Here is a 12,469-nt window from a genome sequence, read left to right as displayed (position 1 = left end):
TCATGTCCAGTTTGTCAGAAAACAGTCACAAGTAAAGGAGTTTCACATTCAGATTTCGTGCACTGATGATGCGTCTGGCGCACGGCTGTACGGCAGATCTTATCTATGGTCTCTCTCCGTCTTTACAGTCTACGGTCTTCACGGTGGATGTATTTTAAGACCAGTCAGAGGCGGTTGCGGCCAATCAGCGTTTTTCTGCCAATGTTAGCTGACGTATGTCGTCATTGGTCACGACGTGTCTCCTCATTGGCCACGGCTTTCTGGGTGGAGCGTCGAGAGGGGTGGAGAAAGGAAGTGGAAAACATATATATACCAAGTTTGAATCTTTGCTTCTGTTTGCCAGTACTGTGAGAAAACGTCAGTGCCGAGGAGGTCTGGGTGCTAAAACAAACTCTGGAGCTGCTTTTTTGTCGAACACCAGTGCGAAGGTAAGGCAAACAGTTAGCGGCTAGCGTTAGCATTAGCGTTAGCATTAGCTTGAAATAATATCGTTTAATTTTATTATCGTCAATCTTTAAATAATGTCTTTGGGCTTTTCCCCTTTTTGTCATCGTCGTTTTTATTTGCGTGGGTTAAAGTGTTTTTGTGGTCCAGTTTGGTCATTTTAAATCCGTTTAAGGCGGATTATGTCGATGTGATCATTCAGTGTCTATCTGTGGTGATATTGCTTTAGTTTTGCGTCTCTAGCTGGCTGTTTTACATCTACTTATGAACAGCTTCTTTGGGCTTGTTTTGCATCGTATTGTGCCCTTGTAGTTTTGTGTCTATTCCTGGCCATGTAACGTTTCTTTGTGGCCATTTTGTGTTTCAGTGTGGCATTTAGGCATCTCATTGTGATCGTTTTGCGACTCGTTTTTTTGCCTTTGTGTTGTTTGTGTGTCTTTGTAGCTTTGTGGTAGTAATCTGTCCATTGACCCCCTGTTGTGTATATTATTGCTTGTGTTGACTTGAGACTTTACTGTGCTCAGTTTGGAGTTAAATACAAGCTTGAAAACTAGATTTTAACTCCACAAGTTTTGAGTCATGAGAGTAGGTCACAATGTATGAGCTGAAATATTAAAAACTATTTTAAAAATTGCTTTTCTCTCTGAGATCAATAAAGTCATATTCTAGTAACATAGTTTATTCACCTCATATCTCAAACTGTGATTGTCAAGGTTCTAGCATTAAGCTTTCAGTGTTGTATTCTTCTACATTGTTCACGTTTTGGAGGTGAACTATTCTTTACAATGAGGTTATTTGTTTTTCAAGTCATGTACTTATGTTTTCCAGGTTTACTCTTTCAGCTGCTGCAGCCTGGACAGAAACACTAACTCTCACCTTACAAACAAACAATAGGTATGTGTCCTAAAGATTTACCCAGTCTAAAAAATGTGTTGATGAGCTAAATTATTAATGTTAGTAACAGTGTCATTGTTTACATCCTTGGTATTTAATGAGTTTAGTATTTAGTATTAATGATTGATTAATTTGAATTTGAATGCCCTTTATTGTCATTATACAAAAAGTACAACGAGATTGGAGAGCTTCTCCCTTTTCAGTGTAAATATACAAAATATGCAGAAACAAAATATATCAAAAAGATAGAAGACAGTGCAACTCTATATACAATGAGGTATAAGAAGGCATAAATGTAAATGTGAATGTATTGCACAATCATGTCTATAAATTGTCAGAAAATAGTATTAGTTTTAATAATTTTTAAAAACTCAAAATAGTTGTCAGTTAATTTTCTGCCCGTGGACTTTAACTAACTCTGCTTTTTGGTGAAAGTTTTCATTATGCGGTTCACAGTAATAAACATGAATCCTCCAGTGATTAGTTGACAGTAGGGCTGGGCAATAAAACTATTTCGATATATATCGCAATAGAACCTCTCCTTGATAGACATACAGTTGTGCTCATAAGTTTACATACCCCAAAGCTGCCCATTCTTCTTGGCAAAAAGCCTCCAGTTCCTGTAAATTCCTGGGCTGTCTTGCATGAACTGCAGATTTGAGATCTCCCCAGAGTGGCTCAATGATATTGAGGTCAGGAGACTGAAATGGCCACTCCAGAACCTTCACTTTTTTCTGCTGTAGCCAATGACAGGTTGACTTGGTCTTGTGTTTTGGATCATTGTCATGTTGGAACGTCCAAGCACGTCCCATGCGCAGCTTCCAGGCTTATGAGTGCAAATTTTCCTCCAGTATTTTCTGATAACATGCTGCATTCATCTTGCCATCAATTTTGACCAAGTTCCCTGTGCCTTTGTAGCTCACACACAGTGAACCACCTCCGTGTTTCACAGTAGGAATGGTGTACCTTTCATCATAGGCCTTGTTGACTCCTCTCCAAATGTAACATTTATGGTTGTGGCCAAAAATTTCAATTTTGGTCTCATCACTCCAGATAACTTTGTTTCAGGAGTTTTGAGGCTTGTCTCTGTGCTGTTTGTCGTATTGTAAGCGGGCTGCTTTGTGGCATTGGCATAGTAATGGCTTTCTTCTGGCGACTCGACCATGTAGCCCATTTTTCTTCAAGTAGCTCCCTATTGTGCATCTTGAAACAGTCACACCACTTTTTTTCAGAGAGTCCTGTATGTCTCTAGCTGAAGTTATTTGTGGGTTTTTCTTTGCATCTTGAACAATTTCCCAATTTTGTGGCTGAAATTTTTGTTGGTCTACCTGACCGTGGCTTGGTTTCAACAGACTCCCTCATTTTCCACTTCTTAATTAGAGTTTGAATACTGCTGATTGGCATTCTCAATTCCTTGGATATCTTTTCATATCCTTTTCCTGTTTTATAAAGTTCAACTACCTTCTCCTGCAGATCCTTTGATAATTCTTTTGCTTACCCCATGACACTAAATCCAGCAACGTTAGTGCAGCACTGGATGAAACATGCAGGGGTCTATCAGGAGCCCAGAAACTCGCTGACCTTTTATACATACACATTGATTACAAGCAGATCACAGGTGAGGATGGTTACCTTGAGCAGCCATTTAAACCTCTGTGTGTGTGTGTGTGTCTCAACTTATGTGAATATTATCAGGCCAAAACCTCCAGGGTATGTAAACTTTTGATCAGGGTCATTTGGGTAGTTTCTGTTGTCATTATGATTTTAAAAAGAGCAAACACAATTGTTTGATAATAAATGGCTTCACCCAACAACTAAACATGAGTGAAAGGAAAGTTTTTGTATTATCATTTGTATTTTCTGAAAAACGGCCAAAAAATCACAAATTCTGCCAGGGTATGTAAACTTATGAGCACAACTGTATAAGATGCGGTCAGTAACAACATTGATAGAACTCATTCCACCAACGATAATGAGAACAGCGCTGCACCAAACCAATCATGTGGCTGGAACAGAGTTTCTCTCTCTCACTCTCGGCTCAGTGAGGTATTTTACAAATTTATCGTAGGCTATTGCAGCAGTGGCAATAACTGTCCTGTCCTGTCCACCGCTATAACATGTATACAGCGGAGACACTGCAGACATAAAGTTGGCGTCTTGGTCATAGCTCAGTTCTCTCAGCCATTTTTAACATATCACCGTTATAACACCGGTGTCCAGAGTGCAGAGAATCAGACTCACGCTGTCGCTCTGCCCAACACCACAGTTAGTTTTATGGTTTGGTCATTTTAAGACGAGATGTGGTCGTAAAGTTTGCAGTCTGTTGCTCTGTAGCTCCTGCAGTGCTCTGTGTGTGTGAACTGTGAGGTAGCTAAGAAAAAAAAGTCTAACAACTCGTCCACTGACATTCTGTGAGTTGAATCAGGTCTTCCCAACTGATGCATCAAATAGTTGACATTTAGGGACAGCCATAAACTTGACCTAATGGTATCTTCACATCTCACTCAGGAGTAAAAAAGGAACCTCTACGTGCAGCAGAAATAGTGATTTGATTTATATTGAAATATATATCAATATCAAATGATATGAAAAATCATATTGTGATATAATTTTTTTGCATATCGCCAGCAGTAGTTGACAGACAATATAGAAATTTAAGATAATCATTTTAGTAAATTTTCCCCAAATATTTATTATTATTGATTCTTAAAGATATGATGCTTTTTCTCGTCATATTTGACAGTAAACAGCCCATTCGTTTGGACTCATTTGGAAAATGTTCTAGTTTGGCTGTAATGTTGAATATTTATGTGTTTTTCCTATTGATTAGGAATAGGTCATAGTGTATTGATCATTTTCCTTTGTATATTTCTCTTTTTATTTCCTCCAGGTGTCACCACTTCGTCCATGATCACAGAGTCTTCATACAATGAAGAAGTTCTTTGAAACCAGGACAGAGGCCTCCAGGTAATCCACAAACAGCTTTACATAAACTGTCCAACATGGAGCACTGACATTAAATTATATATCTTCAGTAACTGATCTGAAGTCTGAATAGTTTGTCACAAAAAGGACATAACTCATTACTAAAGTTTATTTACATAGTTCATGAATATACAGTTCAAAGAAAATGAAGCATTTAAACATCAGCTTTCTCTGTCTCTCACTCTCCCTTGCTCTCTTCAGCCTGGCACACACTTTTAAAATCTTACCCAATTCAGAAAATGTGGGGGCGACCACACACGACAACAAATAATGTCAGATCAGGGCCAATAATCGGCTTGATTATCTTTTGGTGTGTACCCCGCTTTACTCTTTCTAATGATGTTTATCTCCTTCGCCCTCTCTCTCTGCCTCCTTCTCTCTCTTTGTCTCTTTCTTGCTCTCTAAACCAAATTTTGTTCAAATTTCACAATTTTAACTGACTGTGGAGAAAAAAAAAAATCTTCTTTTACTTCTCTTTCTTTGGATAGTTTGAAGTTCAATACCCAGAAAACTCTCTGTGCTTTTAATCTGATGAGTTTAAAGTCACATCTTTAAATTAAAGTTTATTGTGTTTTTCTCCACAGGATTCAAACTTTAACCATTAAATCACAAAGAGGAGACACAGACGTGAAGACATTTCCAGAAGGTCAGTGTTAGTGTATTCTTTTCAATCTGACTCTGTCATTATCTCAGCTACAGTTTGACACTTTAAAACCTCTTGTCTGGAACAAAGAGAAAGCTGATATAACTGATATAACAATTTTAATTAGTATTTTTCAACAATGTAGCTGCAAAAAATAAGTCTAACAAAATACATTTGAGAAAAACAAAAAATATAAAACTTTAGAATAGAATAGAAACCCTTAAAATAAATATACAACTTTTTATAAATTGACAACCTTTAAAATATGTCTATAAATAGGCCTATAAAAAGTAAATATAAAATTTACAAATACTTTAAGGAATAGGTCTAGAAAATAAGGTTAAAACCTTTAGGCATAGTTGAATATTTAAACAATAAGTATCAAATTCATAAAAAATGTAAGTATAAAACCTTAAACAGTAAGTCTAGAAAACAAGTATAAAGCCTTTAAAAATATGTCTGAATAATGACTGTAAAACCATTAAAAAATAAATATAGGATATAACTAAATAGTTTAGGAAGACACTTTTAATGATTATTAAAATTTTAACAAATCACAGCAAAGATAATGACAGACATTAACCACAAGAAAACACTTGTTGGAACTGGTTAGGGTTAATGTAGTTATGAGCACATTTTCCAAAGATTTACGTGTCTGCTATGCATCTTTGTGATCATTTAACTGCTTGTGGTACAATTATTAATTAAATAATTGTATCATAAGCAGTTGAATGTTCTCCCAGGTGTTTAATAAAGAAATGTTAGACCATTATTAACAGTAGAGAAAAACAGTGTTTTCACTTGAGCAACAGGAAACCAACACTGTTTACAGCAGTTAGATGGTGGAGATCTTTTAACTAATTAACAACTTTGTAACACTTCTGACTTTTGTTTCTTTCATCCACTTCAGGTCCTCAGCTGCTGTTGTCTTCTCCTCCTGCAGAGACAAGAACATGTGTTAATCACAGAAACTGATCAGTTAATCTATTTTTCCTTTCCTAAACTGACCTTATTCATTGTTGACATCTAATTACAGTGATGTAAAATAAACTTACAGTAACTTGTTCAGTATCACATATTTTAATGTGTTTTTCTAATTATTACAGTCACAGTAATGACTAGAAATAGTTCTGAAACTCTAAACATGTACAATGTAATAAATATAGGAAAACAATTTAAACTACTGTTAATAAAATGAAATTTATTTATAAATTATTTAGCTAGGTTAACAAGTTATTTTACTAAAATTATTTTCACTTTGCCTTTTTTGCAATATATGCTATTGTATTTTTTAACAACATAATATTCTGTGGCATCATTTAATAACAGAATGCACTGACATTTTCATTCACATTTTTTGATGCTTTATACTATGACATTCAACTTAAGACAAAGGAACTTTGTTTTCCACAGACAAACACATTCACACACACACCTCTACACACTGTTTCAAACAGTGCAATGTCAGTGCTCAAATCCAGTCTATTACTGTGTACATAGTCCTGTTTATACTATCCATATTGTTTGTAATTTTTATATAGAATATATTTATGTGTATATTGTTTTTCTTCTCTTGTATATATAATGCTATTTTTGCTGTTGCAACACTGAATTTCCCCATTGTGGGACTAATAAAGGATTATCTTACTCAAATAAATACGTCTGAACACTGAAATATTTTTAGCCAGAGATTAGAGTTAGGGGTACAGCTTTTAGCTAGAGGTCAGGATTAGGTTTACTGCTTTAAGCCACTTGTAGCTGGAAGTTAGGTTAGCCAGAGATTATAGTTTTTAGCCTCAATTATAAATTTTAATTGCAAGTAGATTCAGCATTTCTGCATTACAAAATTACTTACTACTGGTGATAATAATTCAAAAATAGAAATGATGCTTCTTCACGACACAATATACTATGACTTTTTTTTTTTTTTACTATTTGTGATGCCTTACTATACTATGACATTTTTGACAATTTTTCATGCCTTATGACATTTTTAAATAGTTTTTGACGACATGGTATACAATGACATTTTTTGACCGTTTCTGAAGCCCTACTATACTATGACATTTTTTGACCATTTATCATGCCTTACTATACTATGACATTTTTTGACCATTTTTATGCCTTATGACATTTTTAATAGATTTTGACGACACGATACTATGACATTTTTTTGACCATTTTTTATGCCTTACTTTACCATGACAATTTTTGAAAATTTTTGACCCCTTACTATACTATGACATTTTTTTTGACAATTTTTCATGCCTTACTATACTATGACATCTTTGACAATTTTTCATGCCTTATGACATTTTTAAATAGTTTTTGACGACATGGTGTACAATGACATTTTTTGACCATTTCTGAAGCCCTACTATACTATGACATTTTTGGATGTTTTTTGACACCTTACTATACTATGACATTTTTTGGCCATTTTTCATGCCTTACTATACTATGACATATTTTGACACCTTATTATACTATGACATTTTTTTTTACTATTTGTGATGCCTTACTATACTATGACATTTTTTGACCATTTTTCATGCCTTACTATACTATGACTTTTTTGAACATTTTTGAAGCCTTACTATACTATGACATTTTTGACCATTTTTCATGCCTCATGACATTTTTTAAATAGTTTTTGACGACATGGTATACTATCACATTTTTGACTATTTTTGACCCCTTACTATACTATGACATTTTTTTGACCATTTTTATGCCTTATGACATTTTTAATAGATTTTGACGACACGATGGTGTACAATGACATTTTTTGACCATTTCTGAAGCCCTACTATACTATGACATTTTTGGATGTTTTTTGACACCTTACTATACTATGACATTTTTTGGCCATTTTTCATGCCTTACTATACTATGACATATTTTGACACCTTATTATACTATGACATTTTTTTTTACTATTTGTGATGCCTTACTATACTATGACATTTTTTGACCATTTTTCATGCCTTACTATACTATGACTTTTTTGAACATTTTTGAAGCCTTACTATACTATGACATTTTTGACCATTTTTCATGCCTCATGACATTTTTTAAATAGTTTTTGACGACATGGTATACTATCACATTTTTGACTATTTTTGACCCCTTACTATACTATGACATTTTTTTGACCATTTTTATGCCTTATGACATTTTTAATAGATTTTGACGACACGATGGTGTACAATGACATTTTTTGACCATTTCTGAAGCCCTACTATACTATGACATTTTTGGATGTTTTTTGACACCTTACTATACTATGACATTTTTTGGCCATTTTTCATGCCTTACTATACTATGACATATTTTGACACCTTATTATACTATGACATTTTTTTTTACTATTTGTGATGCCTTACTATACTATGACATTTTTTGACCATTTTTCATGCCTTACTATACTATGACTTTTTTGAACATTTTTGAAGCCTTACTATACTATGACATTTTTGACCATTTTTCATGCCTCATGACATTTTTTAAATAGTTTTTGACGACATGGTATACTATCACATTTTTGACTATTTTTGACCCCTTACTATACTATGACATTTTTTTGACCATTTTTATGCCTTATGACATTTTTAATAGATTTTGACGACACGATGGTGTACAATGACATTTTTTGACCATTTCTGAAGCCCTACTATACTATGACATTTTTGGATGTTTTTTGACACCTTACTATACTATGACATTTTTTGACCATTTATCATGCCTTACTATACTATGACTTTTTTGAACATTTTTGAAGCCTTACTATACTATGACATTTCTCTGACAATTTTTCATGCCTCATGACATTTTTTTAATAGTTTTTGATGACATGGTATACTATCACATTTTTGGCTATTTTTGACCCCTTACTGTACTATGACATTTTTTGACCATTTATCATGCCTTACTATACTATGACATTTTTTGACCATTTTTATGCCTTATGACATTTTTAATAGATTTTGACGACACGATACTATGACATTTTTTTGACCATTTTTTATGCCTTACTATACTATGACATTTTTTTGACCATTTTTATGCCTTATGACATTTTTAATAGATTTTGACGACACGATGGTGTACAATGACATTTTTTGACCATTTCTGAAGCCCTACTATACTATGACATTTTTGGATGTTTTTTGACACCTTACTATACTATGACATTTTTTGGCCATTTTTCATGCCTTACTATACTATGACATATTTTGACAGTTTTTGACGCCTTACTATACTATGACATTTTTTGACCATTTTGACACCTTATTATACTATGACTTTTTTTTTTACTATTTGTGATGCCTTACTATACTATGACATTTTTTGACCATTTTTCATGCCTTACTATACTATGACTTTTTTGAACATTTTTGAAGCCTTACTATACTATGACATTTTTGACCATTTTTCATGCCTCATGACATTTTTTAAATAGTTTTTGACGACATGGTATACTATCACATTTTTGACTATTTTTGACCCCTTACTATACTATGACATTTTTTTGACCATTTTTATGCCTTATGACATTTTTAATAGATTTTGACGACACGATGGTGTACAATGACATTTTTTGACCATTTCTGAAGCCCTACTATACTATGACATTTTTGGATGTTTTTTGACACCTTACTATACTATGACATTTTTTGACCATTTATCATGCCTTACTATACTATGACTTTTTTGAACATTTTTGAAGCCTTACTATACTATGACATTTCTCTGACAATTTTTCATGCCTCATGACATTTTTTTAATAGTTTTTGATGACATGGTATACTATCACATTTTTGGCTATTTTTGACCCCTTACTGTACTATGACATTTTTTGACCATTTATCATGCCTTACTATACTATGACATTTTTTGACCATTTTTATGCCTTATGACATTTTTAATAGATTTTGACGACACGATACTATGACATTTTTTTGACCATTTTTTTATGCCTTACTATACTATGACATTTTTTTGACCATTTTTATGCCTTATGACATTTTTAATAGATTTTGACGACACGATGGTGTACAATGACATTTTTGACCATTTCTGAAGCCCTACTATACTATGACATTTTTGGATGTTTTTTGACACCTTACTATACTATGACATTTTTTGGCCATTTTTCATGCCTTACTATACTATGACATATTTTGACAGTTTTTGACGCCTTACTATACTATGACATTTTTTGACCATTTTGACACCTTATTATACTATGACTTTTTTTTTTACTATTTGTGATGCCTTACTATACTATGACATTTTTTGACCATTTTTCATGCCTTACTATACTATGACTTTTTTGAACATTTTTGAAGCCTTACTATACTATGACATTTTTGACCATTTTTCATGCCTCATGACATTTTTTTAATAGTTTTTGACGACATGGTATACTATCACATTTTTGACTATTTTTGACCCCTTACTATACTATGACATTTTTTTGACCATTTTTATGCCTTATGACATTTTTAATAGATTTTGACGACACGATGGTGTACAATGACATTTTTTGACCATTTCTGAAGCCCTACTATACTATGACATTTTTGGATGTTTTTTGACACCTTACTATACTATGACATTTTTTGGCCATTTTTCATGCCTTACTATACTATGACATATTTTGACAGTTTTTGACGCCTTACTATACTATGACATTTTTTGACCATTTTGACACCTTATTATACTATGACATTTTTTTTTACTATTTGTGATGCCTTACTATACTATGACATTTTTTGACCATTTTTCATGCCTTACTATACTATGACTTTTTTGAACATTTTTGAAGCCTTACTATACTATGACATTTTTGACCATTTTTCATGCCTCATGACATTTTTTAAATAGTTTTTGACGACATGGTATACTATCACATTTTTGACTATTTTTGACCCCTTACTATACTATGACATTTTTTTGACCATTTTTATGCCTTATGACATTTTTAATAGATTTTGACGACACGATGGTGTACAATGACATTTTTTGACCATTTCTGAAGCCCTACTATACTATGACATTTTTGGATGTTTTTTGACACCTTACTATACTATGACATTTTTTGACCATTTATTATGCCTTACTATACTATGACTTTTTTGAACATTTTTGAAGCCTTACTATACTATGACATTTCTCTGACAATTTTTCATGCCTCATGACATTTTTTTAATAGTTTTTGATGACATGGTATACTATCACATTTTTGGCTATTTTTGACCCCTTACTGTACTATGACATTTTTTGACCATTTATCATGCCTTACTATACTATGACATTTTTTGACCATTTTTATGCCTTATGACATTTTTAATAGATTTTGACGACACGATACTATGACATTTTTTTGACCATTTTTTATGCCTTACTTTACCATGACAATTTTTGAAAATTTTTGACCCCTTACTATACTATGACATTTTTTGACAATTTTTCATGCCTTACTATACTATGACATCTTTGACAATTTTTCATGCCTTATGACATTTTTAAATAGTTTTTGACGACATGGTGTACAATGACATTTTTTGACCATTTCTGAAGCCCTACTATACTATGACATTTTTGGATGTTTTTTGACACCTTACTATACTATGACATTTTTTGGCCATTTTTCATGCCTTACTATACTATGACATATTTTGACAGTTTTTGACGCCTTACTATACTATGACATTTTTTGACCATTTTGACACCTTATTATACTATGACATTTTTTTTACTATTTGTGATGCCTTACTATACTATGACATTTTTGAAACATTTTTGAAGCCTCATGACATTTTTTTAATAGTTTTTGACGACATGGTATACTATCACATTTTTGACTATTTTTGACCCCTTACTGTTACTATGACATTTTTGACCATTTATCATGCCTTACTATACTATGACATTTTTTGACCATTTTTATGCTTATGACATTTTTTAATAGATTTTTACCTATACTATGACATTTTTTGACCATTTTTCATGCCTTACTATACTATGACATATTTTGACAGTTTTTGACGCATTACTATACTATGACATTTTCGACCATTTTTCATGCCTTATGACATTTTTAAATAGTTTTTGACGACATGGTATACTATGACATTTTGGGATGTTTTTGACACCTTACTATACTATGACATTTTTTGACCATTTTGACACCTTATTATACTATGACATTTTTTTTTATTATTTGTGATGCCTACTATACTATGACATTTTTGACCATTTTTCATGCCTTACTATACTATGACTTTTTGAACATTTTTCATGCCTTGACATTTTTTTTAATAGTTTTTGATGAACGATATACTATGACATTTTTGACCATTTTCATGCCTTGCTATACTATGACATTTTTGACCATTTATCATGCTCATAACATTTTTTTAATAGTTTTTGATGACATGATATACTATGACATTTTTGACCATTTTTCATGCCTTAATATACTATGACATTTTTGGA

At 32.6% G+C, this 12,469-nt stretch overlaps 1 long non-coding RNA gene across 1 annotated transcript; it reads left to right on the top strand.

The window, feature by feature from the left end:
- The first annotated feature begins 294 nt into the window (after positions 1–294).
- LOC127139336 (uncharacterized) lies at positions 295–6,037 on the top strand. The gene is made up of 5 exons (XR_007809519.1): positions 295–428; positions 1,273–1,338; positions 4,229–4,305; positions 4,908–4,969; positions 5,877–6,037. It is a non-coding gene; the product is annotated as an uncharacterized LOC127139336 (long non-coding RNA).
- The last annotated feature ends 6,432 nt before the right edge of the window (positions 6,038–12,469 follow it).

Source organism: Lates calcarifer, unplaced genomic scaffold (assembly GCF_001640805.2).
Source record: "Lates calcarifer isolate ASB-BC8 unplaced genomic scaffold, TLL_Latcal_v3 _unitig_130_quiver_2672, whole genome shotgun sequence".
Taxonomy (NCBI): Eukaryota; Metazoa; Chordata; class Actinopteri; family Centropomidae; genus Lates; species Lates calcarifer.
The sequence above is the reverse complement of the archived record's forward strand: the minus strand, read 5'-3'. Positions and strand labels throughout refer to the sequence as shown.